The following is a 25,669-nucleotide window of genomic DNA, read 5'->3' as shown; positions in this document are numbered from 1 at the left end:
TTTCTCATTGTGTTGCATCAGAGGGACTGATGTTTCTCATTGTGTTGCATCAGAGGGACTGATGTTTCTCATTGTGTTGCATCAGAGGGACTGATGTTTCTCATTGTGTTGCATCAGAGGGACTGATGTTTCTCATTGTGTTGCATCAGAGGGACTGATGTTTCTCATTGTGTTGCATCAGAGGGACTGATGTTTCTCATTGTGTTGCATCAGAGGGACTGATGTTTCTCATTGTGTTGCATCAGAGGGACTGATGTTTCTCATTGTGTTGCATCAGAGGGACTGATGTTTCTCATTGTGTTGCATCAGAGGGACTGATGTTTCTCATTGTGTTGCATCAGAGGGACTGATGTGTCTCATTGTGTTGCATCAGAGGGACTGATGTTTCTCATTGTGTTGCATCAGAGGGACTGATGTTTCTCATTGTGTTGCATCAGAGGGACTGATGTTTCTCATTGTGTTGCATCAGAGGGACTGATGTGTCTCATTGTGTTGCATCAGAGGGACTGATGTTTCTCATTGTGTTGCATCAGAGGGACTGATGACTGATGAGAGAAATCCTGTTTGTTTGTGGCTGTGTTTTGGAGCCATCTGCAGCAGGGCCGCGGCTCACTGCTGAGGCCGTGCAGCGAGACGCGAGTCTTGTGCAACACTGCCTCCAAAGAACATTTGTTCACCACCATCTGCGAGAGCTGCTCCCACTCCCCCCACACACACACGACACACACACACATACACACACACACGAGTCCACCGCTCACTTTCTCACCATCCTACATCTTTTGCCCCTGGATTTTTCTAACCTTGTCCTCCTCACCATCCTGGGAAAAGAAAGAAAGAAAAAAGCAACCCCATCCATGAAATGACCAACCCTCGCTGGGATTCTGAAAAAATAATCACTGCATAAATTACCCCCCCTTTTTTAAATCACCAACACCCCTGGCTGGTAGAGTGTGTGTTGATGACAGCTATGTGTTTCCTGTTGTGTCCCGTTCAAACTGCAGCTGGCTGTTAAAGGCATTATTCCAGGCTGGAAATGCTGTGAGGGGGCCAGGTAGACTCCCAAGTCCATACACACTCACAGACAGACAGACAGACAGACAGACAGACAGACAGACAGACAGACAGACAGACAGACAGACAGACAGACAGACAGACACACACACACACACACACAGGCAGACAGACAGACAGACAGACAGACACACACACACAGACAGACAGACAGACAGACAGACAGACAGACAGACAGACAGACACACACACACACACACAGACAGACAGACAGACACACAGACAGACAGACACACAGACAGACAGACAGGCAGACAGACCCTATACGAGGGATCCCGCAGAGCAGCATTTTGGTAAACAAACCGCGTTTCCGCCAATGGGACCCTATGGATGGAGACAGCCTTGAGTGCTCACTCTAGCCCCGGCTGTGTGGTAGACATTTTAAAAACTGTGACAGCTCACACAACTTTAACACGACATATATTATACATCAGACTGTCGAGCTACTTCTGCTCTCACTCAGAATGTCAAAATATTATTGTATAATATTGAAATAAAATGCTAAAACATTTTATTTCAATATTATATATTGGAGAAATGTTATCCTCTTAACAATTTTCACAATTCTGATTGACTGACTGTAGTACAGACCTTCGGCCAAAGCCAGTGCGGTATTATTGGAGAAATAATGGTAATTGAACGCTGTGGATAGTTAGTCAGACATTTGTTTCTGTAACTCAAGCCAGAGGAGTTGAGTGTGGCCACATACCAATATGAAAGTGCAGTGAGCAGCACCACAGAGACCCGAATACAGGCCTGCCTCTGCTCTGTGAGCTCTCTCTCTTTCAGCACCGTCAAATTCACACAAGTCCAGTCTGTCATTGTCCAGTGGTGTGGGATATTTCAGCTCATTTTCCCCCTCTCCTCTTTTGTTTGGTTAAGCAGGGGCCAGAGGTTTGGCTCTGTAGAGTTAGGAGGGGTTTAGACAAACCTGACTGGTTTAAACTGCCTAGCGACAATTTGGTGTACACCAATGGGGAGGCTGTGCTAGGATTGGGAACATGTCTAGTCATGGGCCTCCTGTAGACACAGTTGTGGGTGTAGTTGGTGGGACGTCCTGATCATCATCTCTCAGAGCCAGACCAGTGGAATACCAAGAGTGGAATTTGCGCCCTGAAGTGTTGGACTTTCCAGTTGCAAAAGTTCAGTCCACTGACAATCAAGCATGCTGATAACTGAATTAGCAAAGCAAACAATCAAAGATCAAACATACTCCACCATATTGATTGTGTGATTGTGTTGGTTTATTTCTCTTGTTTATTTTGGGGGAAAACAAGTCAGCAAATTGTAAAAAACTTGGTGGCCTTGTGATTGCTTGTGTATCGTCTGCCCCTCCGCCCCCACGACAAACCCTCACTCCTCCTGTACAGATTAGCTCCGCCCCCACGACAAACCCTCACTGCTCCTGTACAGATTAGCTCCGCCCCCACGACAAACCCTCACTGCTCCTGTACAGATTAGCTCCGCCCCCACGACAAACCCTCACTGCTCCTGTACAGATTAGCTCCGCCCCCACGACAAACCCTCACTGCTCCTGTACAGATTAGCTCCGCCCCCACGAAAAACCCTCACTGCTCCTGTACAGATGAACTCCGCCCCCACGACAAACCCTCCTGTACAGATTAGCTCTGATGTTGAGGTCCTGAGTCTAGCCCATGGATGTATTAAAATAACTGGATAGGGGACGAGCCACGGCCACCCATGCATTTCGGACGGAGGCTGCTCACTGGTGCATGAAGCCATCATGGGGGGGGGTTTATTCCTGGTTTTACTTCCTGACCATGTGGCCTAAGGCGAAGTGCGCATGTGTGCCATGACGTATTCCATGACGTCTCCCACCCCTCCCACCCATGGATGTATTAAAAGAAGAAAATACACCCGTATACGGCTCTTAGTGGCTTCTGAAGAAAAAATGCCCCATAAAAAAATTGTTGATAATTAAAAGAGTCGTTTTATACTTTGAGTGACACCCGGAAAAAATCCCCCTGGGTTTAACAGCTGCCGGGGTCCCCATGCAAGTGGATGGGAATTTTCCTTTCTGGGCTGCATGGCATCTCGTGACTTGCAATACAGAGCTTCGCCACCATGTTCAAATGGCTTCACAGCCCAGTGCTATTCCTGGGGGCTTGGTCTAGCCCTCCTCATCGCCCAATAATTCATTTTCACTTCCTGTAATTCTCTTCATTGGGCCTTTGGATGATGAGCTCATTGGCTGCAGCTAAGTCACCTTGTGCCAATCAGAGTTTGCAAAAGGAGGAATGACACCTAAGGGAAAGCTATCATACCAGTCTCATATAGTCAGGGCTTTCCTCCGTGGCCACGCCTCCCCTGGTGGGCTGGCCTGGTACAACAATTGTGTTAAAAGATTGACTATCTTGTCCATACAGTGGTCAAGCTCTGACTGTCAATGTATGTGACATGTATAGTTTATATAGCCTATACATGTGTATGTGAAATGTATAGCCGATATACATTTGTGTGGCATAGCCTTTAAACATGTGTGTGTGACATGTATAGCCTATATAGGCCTACATGGGTGACATGTATAGCCTATGTGATATGCATGCTGTGTGATGGGGAAACTCTAGTGCATGGGCTACAGTCAGAGGCAGCAAATTCCAAAATGTGGGCCAGGGAGGCATGGAGAGCAAAAGGAAACCAAGCTGGTTTAATGAGGGGTCAAAGGTCATTCAGGGTCAAGTACCCTGCCTGGGGACTACATGTTAAACACACTCCCCTGGGAAACAGAGGGACACCAGTGTCTGACAAGATCAACAACGTTGGCCTAATTAGAACAAACACAGACGCCGGGGACCGAGCCGCATCTCCGAGGAGCAGGAGGAACAAAGAGCATCCTCCTTGTTTGTTATTGTTTTGAAATAAACTTATCTCTTTGAATTATTCTTTCCTCTCCAGTTAGTGCAGCAGAGTCTCCACCACCAACCAGGATTTACCGTCTGGAGTGTAATTTGGAGATGCTCCTTGAGGAAACAGCCTCCTCAGGGGGAAAGACAATTAGTCCTTCAACAAACAGCACGGATCAGTCGCTTTAATTAAACACCCTCCCCCATCATTGCCCCATCCTTCTACTCTGCCATCTCCCTCCCCTCCCCTGCCTTTCATCTCCACTCTTCCTCTCCTCTTTCATGCTGAAGGAGTGCAGGGTTTCAATCCTGGGGCCAGATGACACCCTAATAATTTGTTGTGTGGCTTTGGTGAGCTTCCTAACCAGTGGATTAGATGGAGATTGGTGGCTGGGGGTAGTTTGCGGAGTTATCGCTAACAGGATTGACCATCGTACTGAGTATATCAAAGACAGAGACCTGCGCTAAGCACTCAGCACTTCACCAAATTAAAACGTGACCCACAGGTGGGCTCTCTGTGCTGTTTGTGCCGACGGGCCACGACGCTAATTGCTTTCTAACTCTGTTACGAGTGCCATCAAATTACACTTGTCAATTAGAGTGAAGAGGGGGTGTGTGGAAGGTCTGAGAGCAGCTTACCCTGCTGATCGCTGCTGCTGTGTGTGTGTGTGTGTGTGTGTGTGTGTGTGTGTGTGTGTGTGTGTGTGAGTGTGTGTGTAAGGTCTGAGAGCTTACCCTGCTGATCGCTGCTTCTGTGCTTCACTTCTGTCATTATTGCACACTGGACAATGAGTGAGATGCAGACAGAGACTAGAAACATCACCTCGCGGTTATACGCCTCCGTCAACAAGTGAGCAGTCTACATCCATGTCTGTCCAGACTCATACAAGCACAAATATCTTGAAGCCCACAGCACAGTGGTGTGGCCATTCAGCCTCATGGCACTTTAGGCAATGTTTGGGAGTAGCTCAACAACACGGCTAATTGTTTTCAAAATGGAAAATGGTCCTACCCCCCTACGCCAAAACTACTCACATCCCCCCAACCACTCCCCCTACCCACCCCTCAAACACCTACTCTCTATGACCTTCCTATCCCTAGCTACGGCTCCTTTCCCCTAGCCCCGCCCCCTTCCACCACCCACATCCCCCTAGACATTCCCCCAAACCCCCTTTGCCCAGCCCTGGGCCCCCACACTCCCTCCCACCACCCACATCCCCCTAGCCACCCCTCAAACACCGGCCCATAGAGACACTGCATGAAATAGGCCACGCCCATCACGGGGGAAAAGCTCCATTCATTTCCACACACCAGCGTCATTTTCCTTGGATGAAACATAGCTAAAAGCTGTTGTGTGTTGGGCTGCGCAGACAATAAATGTAAAAAATCGCCAGTTAAAGTTTTTTTGTACTCCCGAGGAAAACAGGGAAGCCATTGAGAATTGGCGAGAAGAAAAATGTGGATGTTGCTGTCAATGAAGTAAGTTGGAGTGTTCATCTTCCGTATATACAATCTTTTTGTGCAACACCCGACCATGCACGCGACATAGGAGAACGCCAGGATTGGACGGGAGTTTGTGTTTTCCCCAGTTTTGGGTGTGGTTTCAGAATGATGACGCGCTCCGCAGTGTCTCTATACAACCTTCCTATCCCTAGCTATGGTCCCTTTGCCTAGCCCCACCCCTTTGCCTCACCACACCCCTTCCCACTACCCACACCCCCTAGCCACTCCTCCTACACACCCCTCGAATCCCGACTCTCTACGACCTTCCTATCCCTAGCTATGGCCCATTTTCCCCTAGCCCCACCTCTTTTCCTCACCACGCCCCCTCCCACCACCCACAGCCCCTACCCACCACTCCAATCCTGACTCTCTACAACCTTCCTATCCCTAGCTATGGCCCCTTTTACCTAGCTCCGCCCCCCTTCCTTGATAGAACAGACTGACATGCGGCCACAGTGACCTTGAAAACTTTGGACCTTTGATCACTGAAATCAAATCAGTTCATCCTAGAATCCAAGTGAATGCTTGAGCCAAATTTGAAGCAATTCCGTCAAAGGGTTCCTGAGATATCGCATTAACGAGCTTGGAAAATGGTGGTCCTGAGGTAACAGTGACCTTGAACTTTGACCACCAAAAGATAATCAATTCATCCTTGAGTCCAAGTGGATGTTTGAGCCAAATTCAAAGCAATTCCGTCAAAGCGTTACTGAGATATCGCGTTAACAAGCATGAAAATGGCATCCATGAGCAGTGAGCCGCTTTCTTGGGTACAGTGCCCGGTGACCATCTTCAAACGTTGTCATCACTGGTCAGATGACGATCTTCTGCATGTTTTTAGTGGGAGTCCATACCGATGTTGTATGGAGCCCCAGGGAGGCATGGAGAGAACATGCAAACTCCACACAGAAAGGCCCTTTGGACAAGATAGCCCACCTGGGTCGTAGTCACTGAAGGCATGACACACCCCCAGCACCCACAGCGTCCCAGGTGGGAATCAAACCCATGACCTTCTAGCTGTGAAGCGACAGCGCTACCACTGTGCCCCCGAACCTACAAGCAGGTCCTGACCATAGTCTCAAGAACGGCACCCGGATGGTGGTGGTGCAGATGATGGACAAGGTGGTTTGAATGTGAGATTTCTCTAGGGACAAACAAGGTGAAAGGATCTTCCTGCCAAGAATTCCTAATCATGACAGAAATGATGAGCTTCCATTCACCTTTGTCAGACGGCAGTTCCCAATCAGATTAACTTTCTCATTTACCATCAACAAAGGTCAAAGGGCAAGAGAATGACCGAGGTGGCATCTACCTACCTCAGCCAGTGTTTGATCATGGCCAGCTCTACACAGCCAGCAGCATGAAAGTTCTGCTGTAATCCTGTACTCATCATAGAAAACATTTCCATAACTGTGCCCATGGCGCATCATCTCCAGAGTATTATTCCCTATCTAAGTGTGAGCAACAGCATGACATAATTTCCCTCTGGGGATCAATAAAGTGATTCTGATTCTGATACGAGTGGATTTCTAGTCATTCTAAGTAAAGTGAATATCCTTCCAAGTGATGTTTCATACAAGCTCATCTCCTCATAACAATAAACGATTTTACAATGATTTAACAATGACTGATTGTATTAATAATAACAATCCTGATTAGAAAACAGAAAAGTTTTTTTTGAAAACGGCAGATAAAGAAGATAAAAAGCCTAGAAAGTAGGTAAAGTACAGTGCAGCAGCAGCAGCAGCAGGGAAAAAAAACAATACAACTGAAACACCACAGGAAACTACTCATCTCATGCTTTGTGTGTGAATGTTCCCATATGTATGTGTGTTTGTTTGCTTCTGTGTGCGTGTGTGTGTGTGTGTGTGTGTGTGTGTGTGTGTGTGTGTGTGTGTGTGTGTGTGTGTGTGTGTGTGTGCGCGTGCGTGTGCGTGTGCGTGTTCATTGCGGTGCGGTCGAGCAGTGAGAGGAAGACAGGATGTGAAGCAGCATAATATTCATACAGTATCTGACATCCTGCAGTGTTGGGGAACCCCACTGTCTTTGGCCTTTTAAGACACTTAGTTTGCCCCCCACCAAATCCTACTGTGTTTCCTGTGCTACTTTTAGTGGGTAAGGCAACCCCTCGTCTGACAGGTGTGGCAGGGTGGTCTCGTGGTTAGAGTGCAGCTGGGCAACAATGTGCCATGGAGAGCCTAACCAAACAGCAGCAGATCTCAGTGGAGTGAACCAGTGGAGTCACCTGGTGCACTGCAAAAATGTCCATCTTAACAAGTCATTTAGGCTGCTTTCTCACTGGGAACGATTGCTTTCGTTCCGTTCCGCACCCGGGAACGAGAATTTCCCTATAAGGAGATCGATAAAGTATCACATTATTGTTATCACCCTGGTAAGTTAACTACGTCTGTGCAAGAGACACTATCCGCTGAACTCAAGCGCCGTCTCCAGAGAGCAAAGTGCACCTTCTGTAGCTGCTACTGTTGTATCTGCCCTGTGCGGTATCTTCCTCAGTCCGTTTGGTCACTGGCTGTCTGTTATCAAAGGGAGGGGCCAGGCATCCGCCCTATTTGTATCCTTGGGAATTGTATCACCTGTCACATTTGCAGAGTCCCCATGCCTAAACATGACTTTGATTATTCATTTATGATGGCAATTATCTATACCTATGTATACACTCTTTGAAGAATCAATACTACAACAAAGAGAACATGTTAAGATGAAAAGAGATGCATCTCCAAATGTAGATACATCCCTTCTTCTTATCATCACAAGAACCTAACCATCTTGTTTGTAATTGTTTTGATAAGGCCTGTGTGGTTTGAATGCTGTATCTCAGTTGGTTCTGCTGATCCTGCAGAAAGACTATTTAAGTTGTGCAGAAGTGAGTGATAGCCTAGAACACCCATACGCCCATAACCTCAGCGGGGTGAAGCGCTATGAGCTGGCTGGATGAATGGATGGATGGATGGATGGAGGGGGGGGAAGGTGTGACATCTGTACACGGTGCTTTACTGGCAGCGCGAGGCAAACCTTTCCTGGAAGAGTCACAAAATGATGGGGGAAGAGAACAAAGACAGAAGTGACTCCCTCACTCAGACAAGCAGATTAGACGACACACCTGTAAGCAGGAGATGAGCGGCTCGACTAGTCTGCTCATGCTGGTAAATCCACCTGTACTCTACCCAGATTCCCTCTGGGCACAAAGCAACTTCAGAGAGAGAGAGAGAGAGAGAGAGAGAGAGATCAAGACAGAGAGAGTGAGATTCTGTAGGATCACAGGGGCCAAACAAGTTAAGTTAAGTTATCCTTTATTTATCCCCATGGGGAAATTCATCCTCTGCATTTGACCCATCCTTCTACTAGGAACCTTCCTAGAACTAGGAGCAGTGGGCAGCTGCAGTGCAGCGCCCGGGGACCAACTCCAGTTATTTTGCCAGTGCCTTGGTCAGGAGCACTGACAGGAGGATTAACCCTAACATACATGTCTTTGATGGTGGGAGGAAACCGGAGCAGCCGGAGAAAACCAACACGAACACGGGGAGAACATGCAAACTCCACACAGAAAGGACCTGGGACGGACCGGGGTTCGAACCTGGGACCTTCTTGCTGTGAGGCAACAGCGCGAACCACTGAGCCACCGTGCCATCGCAGTCCCAAACAAGGAAGGAGTTCAATCACATAATGTATTTCATGATATTGCCAAATATGCTGTATTGTAGGGCACAGAACTACCCCCTCTCCATTTTCTCAGTTTCACTCCTGCAAACTCCTGTGAAACAGCTGTTTCTCTCTGCTGCTTTCAAGTGTTGTGATTTTCATTGACTTGACTGCTTCAGGGCACCGCACCTCTAGACCGCACCTCTAGGGTGGCATACCACGCGTCTGGCATGGCAGGGCGCCGGGCCCTACGTGAACAAAAGGTCCCTGTTCTACCCCACGCATCACATCATTCATAGTACGCCCCTGACTGAGAGAAAAACCTATCCATCCTCCAGACGATGAGCAGTATAATGTTTTACTGCGAATAACCATACAATTTTATATTGCGTATAAAGTGGAGTCACTTCAAAACCAACAAACACACACAGACACACGCACAGACACACATGCATACAGTACGTATGCACACACACACAGGGGTTAAATTGTGATTTGTGATGTGGGGGAGTGCTGATTCAGCGTTGTCAGGTGAGCGCCTGCACGTGTGTGGCGGCAGGAGTGGTGGGGCTGAAAATTATTTCGTATCATATGGTCTCTTTTTAAAGGGAAAGGGTTAAACGTTATTCAATCTGAGTAAATACAATAAAGGCGTGAAGTGGCGTGGGGGTGGCACGCCTGGCGCCGCCGGTGTCGGGTTGTACAGTACAACAAAAATAATGGGACCGGTTGTTTTGAAGCGTGCCGTACGCCGATGTGTTTTGCACGAGTCTGTGTCCTGGCACATGGGCACTGGCATACTATAGGCAGACACTGGCGAAGCCGATTTTCCCAGAATTGAAGCAGTTTATGAGTATTTCTATAGCGTCACAACTGTGCAAGATACAGTCATGAAACATTCCAGGTCTGTTAGTTCATATTAAAATGAAGGCCGAGTTCGAAGATGGGTGTGGTCCAAGCAACAGGGTCTGAAGTAGGGCAACCCCACTTTACGCCCTGGATCATATTCGTATTAAGTCGCGGGTGTCACGGCGTGTGATCCCAACGCAATTTAAAATTAAAATTATTTCTCACTTTGATTGAACACTTGAACTCAGACCAAAAAAAAGAAATCCCCTTAAAAATGTATGTTGAAATAACTGTAGCACAATCGATGTGGTGTTTCAATTATCTTGTCAGTTACCTGGTAATTGTACCTACAGTAGTGCCATCTACTAAAAAGAGATTTCTCAAACCAATAAGTTTTGTGGTCACAACAGCGGCGTAAAAACCCCACCACCACCTAGTCTAGCAAGTGGTGAACAACAGTCTGCTGCAAGCCAGTTGTCAATTCTAGCTCCAGTGGCAACGTGAACTCACGGTCATCTATTGTGTCGTTCTGCTTGAAAAGAAAATGAGGCTGGAGATGATGTAAGGTACACTAATGCAACAAAACATGTCAGAATCATAATTCATCTTTGTGTTATTCTGTGTTATATTTGTATTTAATGGCGTCAAAAATCATAACTGTCAGTACCAAAAATTTACAGGGGCCAAAAGACGGTCTTGGCCCTACAGAATTACAAGTGGGGGAGGAACGGGCCCCAATTCCCTCTGTGCAGTCGGCGCCTTCAGCTCTGCCTGTTGATAGAAAGAAACCTATGTACCGGAGCCATGTTCTGGCTGGCTCTGGCCCAATTTAAACTCTGTACAGGCACATAATGCTCTCACTCTCTCACACACACACACACACACACACACACACACACACACACACACACACACACACACACACACACACACACACACACACACACACACACACACACACACACACACACACACACAGAGGTATGTAACAATCTGTATGCACACTTTGTACTGTATGGTTTACATCCATGTCCATTCTGAGCCACGATAATGACATCATATGACATGAGTACAAGGAATCTATGAGGCCATTTACACCTGGCGCTAACATGCGTTTTCTGTGATCAGATTGCAATCAGATTGTGTTTTAACACTTGAAATGCCAGGTGTAAACACCCCCAAAACGCATTGAAGAAGGATTGCAATCTGATCGGCCAAACCACCTCCGGAGGTGGTCAGGGATGCATTGTGTACACATTGAACACAAGTGTAAATGCAATGTGTCCTCTCAATTTGGATACAGCAACTTTATGTGGATTGAGACGACAACCATTTCTGCAATCAGATTGCAGAAAACACATGTTAACGCCAGGTGTAAATGGAATCAGGCTGAAGTGATAAAATACAATCTGATTGCAATCTGATGGCAAAAAACACATGTTAACGCCAGGTGTAAATGGCCTCTATGACTATTGATGACACCATTAATCTAAACTGTTAGTTGACACAAAGGTTTGCACATTAACTTAATTGAAATGTGTGACACAGATCATCTAAACACCTGTGGTTTAGATTTGGAGAATCAAATTGATAATGTTACAGTAGACAGCTGGATAATGTTACAGTAAATGGTAAATGGTCCATGTGTTAAAGTACTACAGAACAGCCTATAAGTGTTACTTTCAATGTACCTGGATGATCTAGCCACTCAAGCTGGTTAAGTGTGACGTGTCTCATCCAATACAAAGACAAGGCTGACAGTATAACAGAAATTGCAGCTTGGGCGCACGGTGGCGCAGTGGTAGTGCTCTCGCCTCGCACTCTCCTGGGTTCGATTCTTGCCTGTTGTCATTGGGGGTGTCCTCCATATAACATCAATATGGACCCCCCACTAAAAAACATGCAAGGTTGTCTTCTGACCAGCCCCCCCGGGCGCTTCACTGCACCCATGCCCACCACTCCTGGGCAGCCCGTGGAAGACGACGAGCCAGGATGGGAAAAATGTGGAGGACAAATTTGATGGTGCCTCTAAGCGTGTGTGTGTGTGTGTGTGTGTGTCTGTGTGTGTGTGTGTGTGCATGCGTTGGTGCATTATTGTGACAAATAAAGACGGGGTTTGTCCATCCTGTACCTGCTGTCTCTACGGTAGCTTCACATGACTTGACAAATAGCAGCGTGGAGACTCCAGGTGCAGAGTTGATATAAAATGATGTGTCACATGAACAGTGTTATCTTAACATCTTGAGACGGCAAAGGCAAGAGAGAAACTAGATTTGTGTGGGTGTTTTGCACATACAGTATTAGTAGTATTATTGGTGTGTGTGTGTGTGTGTGTGTGTGTGTGTGTGTGTGTGTGTGTGTGTGTGTGTGTGCGTGTGCATGTGTGCATGTGTCACGATGCTGCCACACAGATGTTTCCCAGCCTGCACCTCTGCGTGCAGAGGCATGTCCTAGTCTGGGATTGCTGCCAAGACAGGAAGTCTCCGCGTTAACCCATTATGTTCTGGAGGCACTCAGGGGAGCGATACAGCTAATAACCCTACCTCTTCTACAGGGAAGAGTCAGGGGGATGAAGTTTCATTGGGGGAGGAAGGGTTAACCTTACAGTAACTGCTCCATCCACTGAGCCAGTGCTTCTTTGCCTCCTGCAGCTGGTGGCGAGAACCTGCCCCTCAACCCTGTAGTCATGTAGACCATGAGGGCTTCACCTAAGTTGTTTCAGAAAATATTCAGAGGGAATGATTTTTGAATGCACCAACATGATTATTGCAAAAGTAGTAGAACATTTTGGAGAGGGAGAAAACACCTCATTACATTACTACTATCAGTGCAAATGTGAATGTAATAAGCTAGAACACAGGGTGGAACTAAAGCCATTTCTAAACACTAGCAATCTTGCACGCCACACACGCTCGGTTCCTAGCTGCGCGGGCTCGCAGCCTCGCCCGCCCTGCAGCTCACCCGCCCTGCAGCTCACCCACTGCGGGTCATATACGCAGCTCCGCCACTACGCGGTCACGCTGCTGCTTGGCCTGCAATAGCCTCACCCAGAAAGGATGACATCACTGATGACATCATCATGGTTGACATCACTGATGACATCATCACGGTTGACATCATCACTGATGACATCATCAATGAACGCATAGCCCCAGCCAGGAAGGATGACATCACTGATGACATCATCACGGTTGACATCATCACTGATGACATCATCAATGAACGCATAGCCCCAGCCAGGAAGGATGACATCACTGATGACATCATCACTGATGACGTAATTAGGGCAATCACCTAAATTAAAAAATCCGGCCCCGTCAGGAGCACGGGTGCTCTTTACGCCCCCTGAAAGTTTCAGCCCGATCGCACGTAAAACGGCATAGCTGTGGCCAGCCAAAATGATGCTCACACACACGCACACACACACGGACACACACACACACACACACACACGGACACGGACACTTGTCAAATTAGAATAAAAATAAGATGAACTAAGTATACTAATAATCTCTTTCGCTCTCTCTGAGCAGAGCCTGTGGGAGGGGAGGGGGGTGGGCGGGGGTAGACACACACACACACACACACACACACACAGGCAAGCGACCAAGCTCAGTAAAAGAGGGGGAGAGAGAGATGGCAGAGAGAAAGAAATTCTAAGTATCATTGGTTATACTGTACTTCACTAGAGTCGATGCTGACAATGCTCCTTGTCACCATGGTTGTCACAAGTGCAACAAATCATTTGCTTGTAAGAACACGTCCACTCGCTGGCTCTGGACATGAGCCTGGAGCTGCTAAACTAGAGACATGGACACAGCACTTGGGACTTGGGTGGGTCAGGTCCGTGTTCACAGGAGCGCGCTCACAACTGACATTTGGTGCTAAACATGCAGGCAGCCCATCTGAGTGATGTCTGGATATGTTCAGGAGTTCACTGCATGCTTAGAAATGGATATCGTGTTGCAATCATGCATGCATTTTGTATTACTATACACTGTTTCACACACATAGACACAATTGATGTGTGTGTGTGTGTGTGTGTGTGTGTGTGTGTGTGTGTGTGTGTGTGTGTGTGTGTGTGTGTGTGTGTGTGTGTGTGTGTGTTTGTTTGGGATAGGCACTGTCTCTATTGGCTGGAACATTGCCCAGTTGCAATTCTCACTGACAAAAAAAGAACAACAGTGGCTCCATTTACACGCATTCGAGTAACCTGGCTATTGGCCACGCCCACACGGCGGTTAATATCTTACTCAGGTTGAGATGAGCCTTTGCTAATCTGTCATTGACTATTGCTGTTGCTATGAATAAACCAATTAACAGGATATCTTTGTCGTCCGCCTATATGGCACCCTGCTCACAGACAGAGCAGCCTATGGTATGGCACCCTGCTCACAGACAGAACAGCCTATATGGTATGACACCCATACCCATGGTATGACCAGCTCAGTGGCCTTGTGGTCTGAGTGTCCGCCCTGAGACTGGGAGGTCGTGAGTTCGATCCCCGGTCGAGTCATACCAAAGACTATAAAAATGGGATCCATTGCCTCCCTGCTTGGCACTCAGCATCAAAGGGTTGGAATTGGGGGGTTAAATCACCATGTGATTCCCGAGCGCGGCGCACGCTGCTGCTCACCGCTCCCCCAGGGGATGGGTCAAATGCGGAGAACAAATTTCACACATTGTGTGACAATCAGTGGGACTTTACCTTTACTTTACTTTACCACCCTGCTCACATACAGAGCAGCCTATATGGTATGGCACCCTGCTCACAGACAGAACAGCCTCTCTATGGTATGGCACCCTGCGCAGCCTCTCTATGGTATGGCACACTGCTCACAGACAGAACAGCCTCTATGGTATGGCACCCTGCTCACAGACAGAACAGCCTCTCTATGGTATTGCACACTGCTCACAGACAGAACAGCCTATGGTATGGCACCCTGCTCACACAGAACAGCCTCTCTATGGTATGGCACCCTGCTCACAGACAGAACAGCCTCTCTATGGTATTGCACACTGCTCACAGACAGAACAGCCTCTATAATTGCACACTGCTCACAGACAGAACAGCCTATATGGTATGGCACCCTGCTTACAGAACAGCCTCTCTATGGTATGGCACACTGCTCACAGACAGAACAGCCTCTCTATGGTATGACACACTGCTCACAGACAGAACAGCCTCTATGGTATGGCACCCTGCTCACAGACAGAACAGCCTCTCTATCGTATTGCACACTGCTCACAGACAGAACAGCCTATGGTATGGCACCCTGCTCACACAGAACAGCCTCTCTATGGTATGGCACCCTGCTCACAGACAGAACAGCCTCTCTATGGTATGGCACACTGCTCACAGACAGAACAGCCTCTATGGTATTGCACACTGCTCACAGACAGAACAGCCTATATGGTATGGCACCCTGCTTACAGAACAGCCTCTCTATGGTATTGCACACTGCTCACAGACAGAACAGCCTCTATGGTATGGCACACTGCTCACAGACAGAACAGCCTCTATGGTATTGCACACTGCTCACAGCCAGAACAGCCTCTCTATGGTATGGCACCCTCAGAACAGCCTCTCTATGGTATTGCACACTGCTCACAGACAGAACAGCCTCTCTATGGTATGGCACCCTGCTCACAGACAGAGCAGCCTATATGGTATGGCACCCTGCTCACAGACAGAACAGCCTATGGTATGGCACACTGCTCACAGACAGAGCCGCCTATATGGTATGGCACACTGCTCACAGACAGAACAGCCTCTCTATGGTATGGCACACTGCTCACAGACAGAACAGCCTATGGTATGGCACACTGCTCACAGACAGAGCAGCCTCTCTATGGTATGGCACACTGCTCACAGACAGAGCAGCCTCTCTATGGTATGGCACACTGCTCACAGACAGAACAGCCTATGGTATGGCACACTGCTCACAGACAGAGCAGCCTCTCTATGGTATGGCACCCTGCTCACAGACAGAGCAGCCTCTCTATGGTATTGCACACTGCTCACAGACAGAGCAGCCTCTCTATGGTATTGCACACTGCTCACAGACAGAGCAGCCTCTCTATGGTATGGCACAGACAGAACAGCCTCTCTATGGTATGGCACACTGCTCACAGACAGAACAGCCTGCCAGCAACAAAGTAGGAAAGGATGTGACTGCCAGCATCTGCTTCCCTCGTTGACTAAACGAGATGAGTATGTGTTTGCTGATGCATAGAAAATAATATAAGACAAGGTTAATAAATGATTTATTTCGGTGTTGATCATTAAAATTCTCCGGAAGGAATTCTGGCTCGCAGCCACTTCAGCTTTGCACTGTGCAGTATTTTACTGTGGTTCTTCTCGATGGGCTCGAGTTGTAGCCAAATCCTGCTTGAGATTTCAGAATCAGCTTTATTGGCCACATGTACACATACAAGGAATGTGACTCCGGTTTGCGTTGCTCTCAAAGTACTCGCACAGAAAAAGGGATGCACAAGTTAAAACAAACGAGGCACGGGTACATTCAAACATTTACAAAATGTTGCATTAACTACTATACAATAAGTGTGGTGTAAACAAGTGTCTATTTTAAATACGTATATATATGAAAGAATGTATGTACAGTATAGTACTTCTGACTAACGGTCTATTAGAAATAAGGAAACGGCGTCATATTTTCCACTTGCAAAAATAAGATAATATCATAAGCAAAGCAGAGAAGCTCATAAGTGGGTAATGTAATCAAACTTAAGTTCTCATGACGTTACAGTCATTCCGAAACTAATAATCTTCCAGGTTTGCATTGTGGGTAAAGTACACTAACCTATATAACATGAACTTGATACGTCAGATGGTGAAGAGATGGTGTGTATATCCTGTTGAGGATATACACACAAATAAGTTGAGCTGACAAACTCAAACTGTGATCTTGAGAAACAAACACCCATATTTCAGAACAAAGTTCAGTTCAGTTCAGTTTTGTTATGTTTCAAAGAAGCACCTGATCTGAACTTTACATTATTCAAAGGTTAGGGTAAAATATCGATGACGATCCACGCACCCTACTGCCACCTGATTTCTTGTCATACATGTTCCAGTTTGAGATTGGAATAGGATCAGAGAGGCTAAGTCGTTTGTAACCATCAAAATGCTGCATTCCAAAAATATTTTACAAAGCCACTGACTGGAATTCTATCCAAGAGAAGAGCAAACCCAACATACATTCCCGATTTTCACAAGCTACAATGGAACTACAGCATTTAACTGCTTTTCTAGCTGTTTTTTTTTTACTGTTGTATATTTCCCTGTATTGCAGGCATGGATGACTGTATGGTATAAGAGAGGTTGGTAGATGTCCTTAAACACCCTGGTCCATTGGCGAATTTTGGAGATGCATTTTGGAGGGTGATCTACAAAGGGTGGTCTAAAGGTGAGAAGCCAAAAGATGCATGGATGGATGGATGGACGGATGGAGGGACAGACAGTGAGACAGACAGACAAATGGGCCGTCTGATGGACAGTCAGATGAATGTCTACCTTTGTGTGGGGTTTAGAGGTGAGGTGACTGAAGCCCCCACACTCTTTCTACCTTTGTGTGGGGTTTAGAGGTGAGGTGACTGAAGCCCCCACACTCTTTGTGTGGGGTTTAGAGGTGAGGTGACTGAAGCCCCCACACTCTTTGTGTGGGGTTTAGAGGTGAGGTGACTGAAGCCCCCACACTCTTTGTGTGGGGTTTAGAGGTGAGGTGACTGAAGCCCCCACACTCTTTGTGTGGGGTTTAGAGGTGAGGTGACTGAAGCCCCCACACTCTTTGTGTGGGGTTTAGAGGTGAGGTGACTGAAGCCCCCACACTCTTTGTGTGGGGTTTAGAGGTGAGGTGACTGAAGCCCCCACACTCTTTGTGTGGGGTTTAGAGGTGAGGTGACTGAAGCCCCCACACTCTTTGTGTGGGGTTTAGAGGTGAGGTAACTGAAGCCCCCACACTCTTTGTGTGGGGTTTAGAGGTGAGGTGACTGAAGCCCCCACACTCTTTGTGTGGGGTTTAGAGGTGAGGTTACTGAAGCCCCCACACTCTTTGTGTGGGGTTTAGAGGTGAGGTGACTGAAGCCCCCACACTCTTTGTGTGGGGTTTAGAGGTGAGGTGACTGAAGCCCCCACACTCTTTGTGTGGGGTTTAGAGGTGAGGTGACTGAAGCCCCCACACTCTTTGTGTGGGGTTTAGAGGTGAGGTGACTGAAGCCCCCACACTCTTTGTGTGGGGTTTAGAGGTGAGGTGACTGAAGCCCCCACACTCTTTGTGTGGGGTTTAGAGGTGAGGTTACTGAAGCCCCCACACTCTTTGTGTGGGGTTTAGAGGTGAGGTGACTGAAGCCCCCACACTCTTTGTGTGGGGTTTAGAGGTGAGGTTACTGAAGCCCCCACACTCTTTGTGTGGGGTTTAGAGGTGAGGTGACTGAAGCCCCCACACTCTTTGTGTGGGGTTTAGAGGTGAGGTGACTGAAGCCCCCACACTCTTTGTGTGGGGTTTAGAGGTGAGGTTACTGAAGCCCCCACACTCTGTGTGGGGTTTAGAGGTGAGGTGACTGAAGCCCCCACACTCTTTGTGTGGGGTTTAGAGGTGAGGTTACTGAAGCCCCCACACTCTTTGTGTGGGGTTTAGAGGTGAGGTGACTGAAGCCCCCACTCTTTGTGTGGGGTTTAGAGGTGAGGTGACTGAAGCCCCCACACTCTTTGTGTGGGGTTTAGAGGTGAGGTGACTGAAGCCCCCACACTCTTTGTGTGGGGTTTAGAGGTGAGGTGACTGAAGCCCCCACACTCTTTCAGCCTTTTGGACATGGTGGTATTGAGGGAAGCCCCAGCACAGCTCTGAGTCTCTGGAGTCTCCATTTTTACCTCGATCCACTAACCAGGGCAGATCGTTTCCTCTTCCATTTCTCTTTTTCTCTTCTTTCCCCTGAATAGACGGGGAGAGGAAGCTGCTGCCAATTAAAACACAACACAATGATTACACAAATAAGTTGGAATAAAACACAAACGAGACCGGTAAGAGAGTCCAAGACATATGAAAAATCAATGCTGTTTAGAGACGCTACTGTACTTCTTCCTACAGCTCTCATTTGTTTTGGCAGGTGGACAAGTGATTTCATTTGCACCTTCATTGTAAGGAAACACATGGCACAGGGAGATGAACACGTTGCCCGCTACAAGAGAAAGCCCTGATTTACAGGGATATGCATTGCATTTGCAAGCAGCCATGCTACAGTACACACCACTGGGACGCATACATCTCACACCTCCACCTGCTGCCGGGCACAAACAGGAACACAGGAACAAAACAACGGCGAGGAAAGAAATACTGCACCAAATAAAGCCGGTCGGTCATGAGAGAGAATAGTTGAAGGGAACAACAGTCAGCTTGAAAATTCATGACTTGGCAGCAAATCTTTGCCCATTCAGAATTTAGCCAAAACAATTAATTTGGCCCTGCGGAGTCCTAAAGAATACTGATCATAAACACCACTTCTCCACACACACCTTGGCAGGAGACAATATCCATCATTAAGTGGCCTGCATACAGTAGCCTCGGTGCATCCCTAAAGACTTAAAACGTTAAAACCAAAATAAACCCGGGGTAGATTTACGATTCAGACACGATACAGTTAAAACCTTAAAGCCATCTTCCATACTCCAAGCAACACATTTCTCATAAAGGTTTAATTCACATTCAATTGGGATAAGAAATAAATAATAGTGCCAAGGTTGAGGAAAGCCTCCTCCACGCTGCACCATGCTCTGCCTACACCCAGAGACGAGTGTGTCTAATTGAAGAAGACATGATGTTTGTCTTCACAAGGCTGAGATTTGGGCCTGGGCCAAATGCTGAGCATCAGGGGGCAGGGCCCCTCCAGGCCATGGAGGCTCTAAGATTACCTCCCTCTGCTAGCTTACATCTTCACTCGCCTCCCAACCCTGCCCACCCTCCCCCACCTCACCTCCCCTCTTTTCTCCCTCTCTACATGAGGCCAATTTGTTGTGGCAGGCGTGCGTCTCAAGGTCCAGATCTGGTTACACAAATTTGGGTTTTGCCGGAGGATTTTGGGCCCTGGTCCAGACCAGATAGGGGGGAGGCAGAGTGCATCTCTGAGGAGTGCCAGGCAGAGAAGACATGATATGGGGCTGTTATGTTTGATGAGATTTAATAGGGGAGGCCTTGTGTGGTGTACAAACAGCATAATCTGAAGGCTATAACGTTACAAATCACTTACTAAATGCCGTCTGAAGAACATTATTCCACTGTGTTCCACTTCATGGATCAAATAACAAAAAAGGCTCTGAGGGCAGAATAGCGCGCGCACACAAAGACGCAGAGTGTGCCGAGATCTGAAAACGGTCACTCTAAATCAAATGTTATTCACGTCGTCGTTTCAGCTGCTGCTCTTTTCCGCTCTTGCTTTTGGGACAACCACCCCGTGCTGCTCCTCTCCTCTGCCACAGTCAGGCTCCTCTGACACAGTCAGGCTCCTCTGACACAGTCAGTCTCCTCTGACACAGTCAGGCTCCTCAGTCAGGCTCCTCTGACACAGTCAGTCTCCTCTGACACAGTCAGGCTCCTCAGTCAGGCTCCTCTGACACAGTCAGTCTCCTCTGACACAGTCAGGCTCCTCAGTCAGGCTCCTCTGACACAGTCAGGCTCCTCTGACACAGTCAGGCTCCTCTGACACAGTCAGGCTCCTCAGTCAGTCTCCTCTGACACAGTCAGTCTCCTCTGACACAGTCAGGCTCCTCAGTCAGGCTCCTCTGACACAGTCAGGCTCCTCTGACACAGTCAGGCTCCTCTGACACAGGCAGTCTCCTCTGACACAGTCAGGCTCCTCTGACACAGTCAGTCTCCTCTGACACAGGCAGTCTCCTCTGCCACAGTCAGTCTGCCACTAAGACCACAGAACTAGGGATTAGCTGAGAGAATACTCATCCTTTCCTGGATGAAATCCTGCTGCCATCTCTGACATGGGAAGCTGTGGCCATGGGGTTTTGTGCTCAGGGGGGAAGGGAGACACTGTGGTTGACACAAGGCTGTGTTTTATCTCCCCCTATTGTTGTTGTAGGGTCCGGCCGGGTGATGAGGGTGAGTCTGGGGGTCGGGGTGATGAGGGTGAGTCTGGGGGTCGGGGTGATGAGGGTGAGTCTGGGGGTCGGGGTGATGAGGGTGAGTCTGGGGGTCGGGGTGATGAGGGTGAATCTGGGGGTCGGGGTGATGAGGGTGAGTCTGGGGGTCGGGGTGATGAGGGTGAGTCTGGGGGTCGGGGTGATGAGGGTGAATCTGGGGGTCGGGGTGATGAGGGTGAGTCTGGGGGTCGGGGTGATGAGGGTGAGTCTGGGGGTCGGGGTGATGAGGGTGAGTCTGGGGGTCGGGGTGATGAGGGTGAGTCTGGGGGTCGGGGTGATGAGGGTGAATCTGGGGGTCGGGGTGATGAGCAGGAGCGTCCGGTGATAACCATCTCTAGGCCTCATGCTGCAGGTTTGGTGACGGTGGTGTGATGTAATGGTTAGCCACTGACTGTAGATGAGATACTGTGTGTTTCATGCTAAGACTGCAATAGTTGTGTGTTTAAAAGAAAAGTACATTGTGCTTTTGACCTGTATTTATTTATTATTTCATTTATCCTTTATTTATCTCCATGGGGAAATTCCTCCTCTGCATTTGACCCATCCTCTACTAGGAACCTTCCTAGAACTAGGAGCAGTGGGCAGCCGCAGGGCAGCGCCCGGGGACCAACTCCAGTTCTTTTTGCCATTGCCTTGGTCAGGGGCACTGACAGGAGTATTAACCCTAACATACATGTCTTTGATGGTGGGAGGAAACCGGAGCACCCGGAGAAAACCCACACAAACACGGGGAGAACATGCAAACTCCACACAGAAAGGAGGCTGTACCGTGTCTCCATGTCCAAGAGCAAAAAATGCAGACAAATGTCAAAATACAGAAAGCAGAAAAAGCACATCCTGTAGTGTCGTTAATACCAACCTGGAGACTGAAAAGCTAACCAGGGTTTTTGACTCTGTGTAGACCTCTCCATAGATGCTGTTTCCCATATTCTAACTTGTCACGGAGCTAATCCGCAAATGGTTTTCAGCACTTCAGTGCTTGACCGGGGAATCGTGGCCAGCAGGCATCGTGCTGCACTGATATATCGATGCATGTATAGACCACCGTGCACCCTCAAGTGTCATCAGGGAGTCCAGCAGCTACTCCAAATCCCCATTCCTCTCCTACAGAGGAGTGGGCAGCAGGGCCGAGAAGAGAGGGCAGAAAAAGCCCTTTAGAAAGTAAACAGACACCGAATTGAAGAAACAAGGAAGAGCGAGGCATCTGAAGCATGTGGGCATTGAGGGAATGTCAGACTGGACGGACAAAGGCTGGCTGTGATGGCTGTAAACTACGGAATGGACCTTCCTTGTTTGGAAAAGATTACACGATTATGACCCACAGTCATTTTCCCACAGACTTTAGGTAAAGCATTGTGAATCCATGTCATTGGCAGACCTTTCGGTGTATAGGCGGAGAGTGGGAAGACATGGTGATATACTGGGTGTCCATTGTGTATGAATTTGCTATTTGAATACTAATCAGTTCACACTCACAGTCATGGAAACACTTTCCCTCTCAGTCCACCCGGGCTTCTTAGGGCCACATCAAATAGAGAGGCAAAGTGACTGCCTACTTCCTGCTTCAGCACTGTACCAGAGATTTTCATCCGCCATTTATTTTCCCATAGACATTTCGTAAAATGCTTATAAAAAATCGTTTTACTTCGTCAAACCAAACGGTTCAGCTATATTTAGAATTGGGAGAGACCATAGAACATTTCACTCGGACCAAAACTAAAAAAAAACATTTTTTTTTTTTTTTTTACGTTTTGGTCCTGAAATGTTATGTGGTCTCTCCTGTTTCTAAATATATCTGAACCGTTTGGTTTGAACAAGTAAAACTGTTTTTATAAGCATTTTACAAAATGTATATGGGAAAATAAATGGCGGATGAAAATCTCTGGTACAGTGCTGAAGCAGGAAGTAGGCAGTCACTTTGCCTCTCTATTCACTCATCTATATGCAGCCTGCAAACTGACAGCCATTCATATAGCTTTATGTATAAGCTGTGTTCAAAACGCTTGAAGACAGCGTTGGAACATGGAGGAAAAGAAGGATAAAACTCTGCAGAAAATGTGACATATTACTGTCATTAATGGCATTAACATGCTGGACTATACTTATAATGCTGTTACGTAGGCTGACAAGCGGAGGATTTAAAGAGAGCTGTATTTCTCCCTCAGACTCTTAAACATCTCATTTCCCATTAACATGAGACCTAGAGCAGCGTGTGTCACAGGAGGACATAAATCTGCGTTCCCTTCCCCCCTCCCCGGCACCGCACAGTGTGGAGGAACAGAACACAGTCAGGCCAGGAGTGGCTCTCCTGCTCCCTCCATGGCCCCGCACAGTGTGGAGGAACAGAACACAGTCAGGCCAGGAGTGGCTCTCCTGCTCCCTCCATGGCCCCGCACAGTGTGGAGGAACAGAACACAGTCAGGCCAGGAGTGGCTCTCCTGCTCCCTCCATGGCCCCGCACAGTGTGGAGGAACAGAACACAGTCAGGCCAGGAGCGGCTCTCCTGCTCCCTCCATGGCCCCGCACAGTGTGGAGGAACAGAACACAGTCAGGCCAGGAGTGGCTCTCCTGCTCCCTCCATGGCCCCACACAGTGTGGAGGAACAGAACACAGTCAGGCCAAGAGTGGCTCTCCTGCTCCCTCCATGGCCCCGCACAGTGTGAAGGAACAGAACACAGTCAGGCCAGGAGCGGCTCTCCTGCTCCCTCCATGCCCCCGCACAGTGTGGAGGAACAGAACACAGTCAGGCCAGGAGCGGCTCTCCTGCTCCCTCCATGGCCCCGCACAGTGTGGAGGAACAGAACACAGTCAGGCCAGGAGTGGCTCTCCTGCTCCCTCCATGGCCCCGCACAGTGTGGAGGAACAGAACACAGTCAGGCCAGGAGCGGCTCTCCTGCTCCCTCCATGGCCCCGCACAGTGTGGAGGAACAGAACACAGTCAGGCCAGGAGTGGCTCTCCTGCTCCCTCCATGGCCCCGCACAGTGTGGAGGAACAGAACACAGTCAGGCCAGGAGTGGCTCTCCTGCTCCCTCCATGGCCCCACACAGTGTGGAGGAACAGAACACCAGGAGCGGCTCTAAATCAAAGCCGGCCCCCAAAATCTCACTCTGTGCCCTCGGAGAAGGCCCAGATACACCCTCAGTGCTCCCTCCACCGGCCCTAGCAAGGCACTCATTAGCTGCTGGTCCCCTTGTGGAAGGGCCTCACAAAGGCAGTGATGGATGACTCCTCTCCACCGTCTCTCCTGTGGCAGAAGGGAGCATGCTGCTCCGCCACAGAGCCTGCTGCCTGCTGTCTGATCTGCTCCACAGATGACGTGCAATCAGCCAGGAGAGGGCCCGTTTAAAGCACTGGCCTCCGCTTTTAGAGGGGTATCGGAGACCGGAAAATGGCCGTCCGGGGTCTTTTTAATGGGTGTCTAGTTCTGCGCTCTCATGGGGGGACACCAGGCAGACTAAAGGGGAGAAGAAGGAGAATCCTGGGCGTTCTGGTCAAAGACCAACTTCCATGTTTCCAATTTTAAACAGATCTAAAGAGATCTTCTGGGGATGAGATAAAGATTGTGGAGTGGAGGGAGATTGAGATCAGCGAGTGATACCCCTTCCCCCCCCATAAACACACACACACACACACACACACACACACACACACACGCACTCACACACTTACTTCTGAGTTCACTTTTCATCTTCACATCATTCACATGGTGACACATCATTGATAAGCAGTCATTGACGTGGAATTTTTGCGATGCACTTTCCAGATATCACTTGGCAATCAAACAGTGTGTCACTAACTCTCCTCTGACGTCTTTTCCTTCTTTGATGAAGTCTCATCAAAGACGTTTCAAGTTTCTGTAGGTACTGGACTTTTCTGTGTCTGTCTAGCGATGGTCGACTATTCCCGCTGCTGCTGCTACGGAGTCCTTTTTTTTAAATTCCAGACAAACCGCTTCTGCTGTGGCCAGAGATGTGAAACGCATCACTTCCTGTGCAGCAGAGCATTTTCCCCCTGGAAAGTCCAAGTCACTACCGGCCGGGCGTTTGGAACAGAAGATGTAGCAGCACATGTAAACGTTTTCATCATCTGGCCATATCTTGTACCAGATGAGAGAGCGTACCAAAAACTTGAATTTATGTGTAATGAGATCATTTCAAATGCTGCTGTTATTTATTTATTACAGGTTTTTGCCCCTCTAGAGCTGCGTTTTACTCCCCCTTCTCCTTGAAACACACACACACACACACACACACACACACACACACACACACACACACACGCACATTATTTGGTCATTAAGCGTATTCTCATTAGTGGTGAATGGGTCTTGATTAGGGGCAAGTTCACACCATCCATCTGATGGCTGTCCAGAGGGACCGGGGGAGGCTGGAGAGAGGCGGGAGTGCACCAGCCAGTCAATTAGATAGCCTTTAGAGTCGGATGGGTCTGCTGAGGGGGTCACATTTGGACACTTCTGCCTCCCATTGCAGATTTCCTCCTCCCTCCCACAGGCACACATATCCTTCACTCTCAGAGCATAAGCACGTACACCTC

This window comes from Poromitra crassiceps (genome assembly GCF_964638095.1).
Source record: "Poromitra crassiceps genome assembly, chromosome: 14".
NCBI classification, from domain to species: Eukaryota; Metazoa; Chordata; class Actinopteri; order Beryciformes; family Melamphaidae; genus Poromitra; species Poromitra crassiceps.
This window is presented reverse-complemented; position numbering follows the sequence as displayed.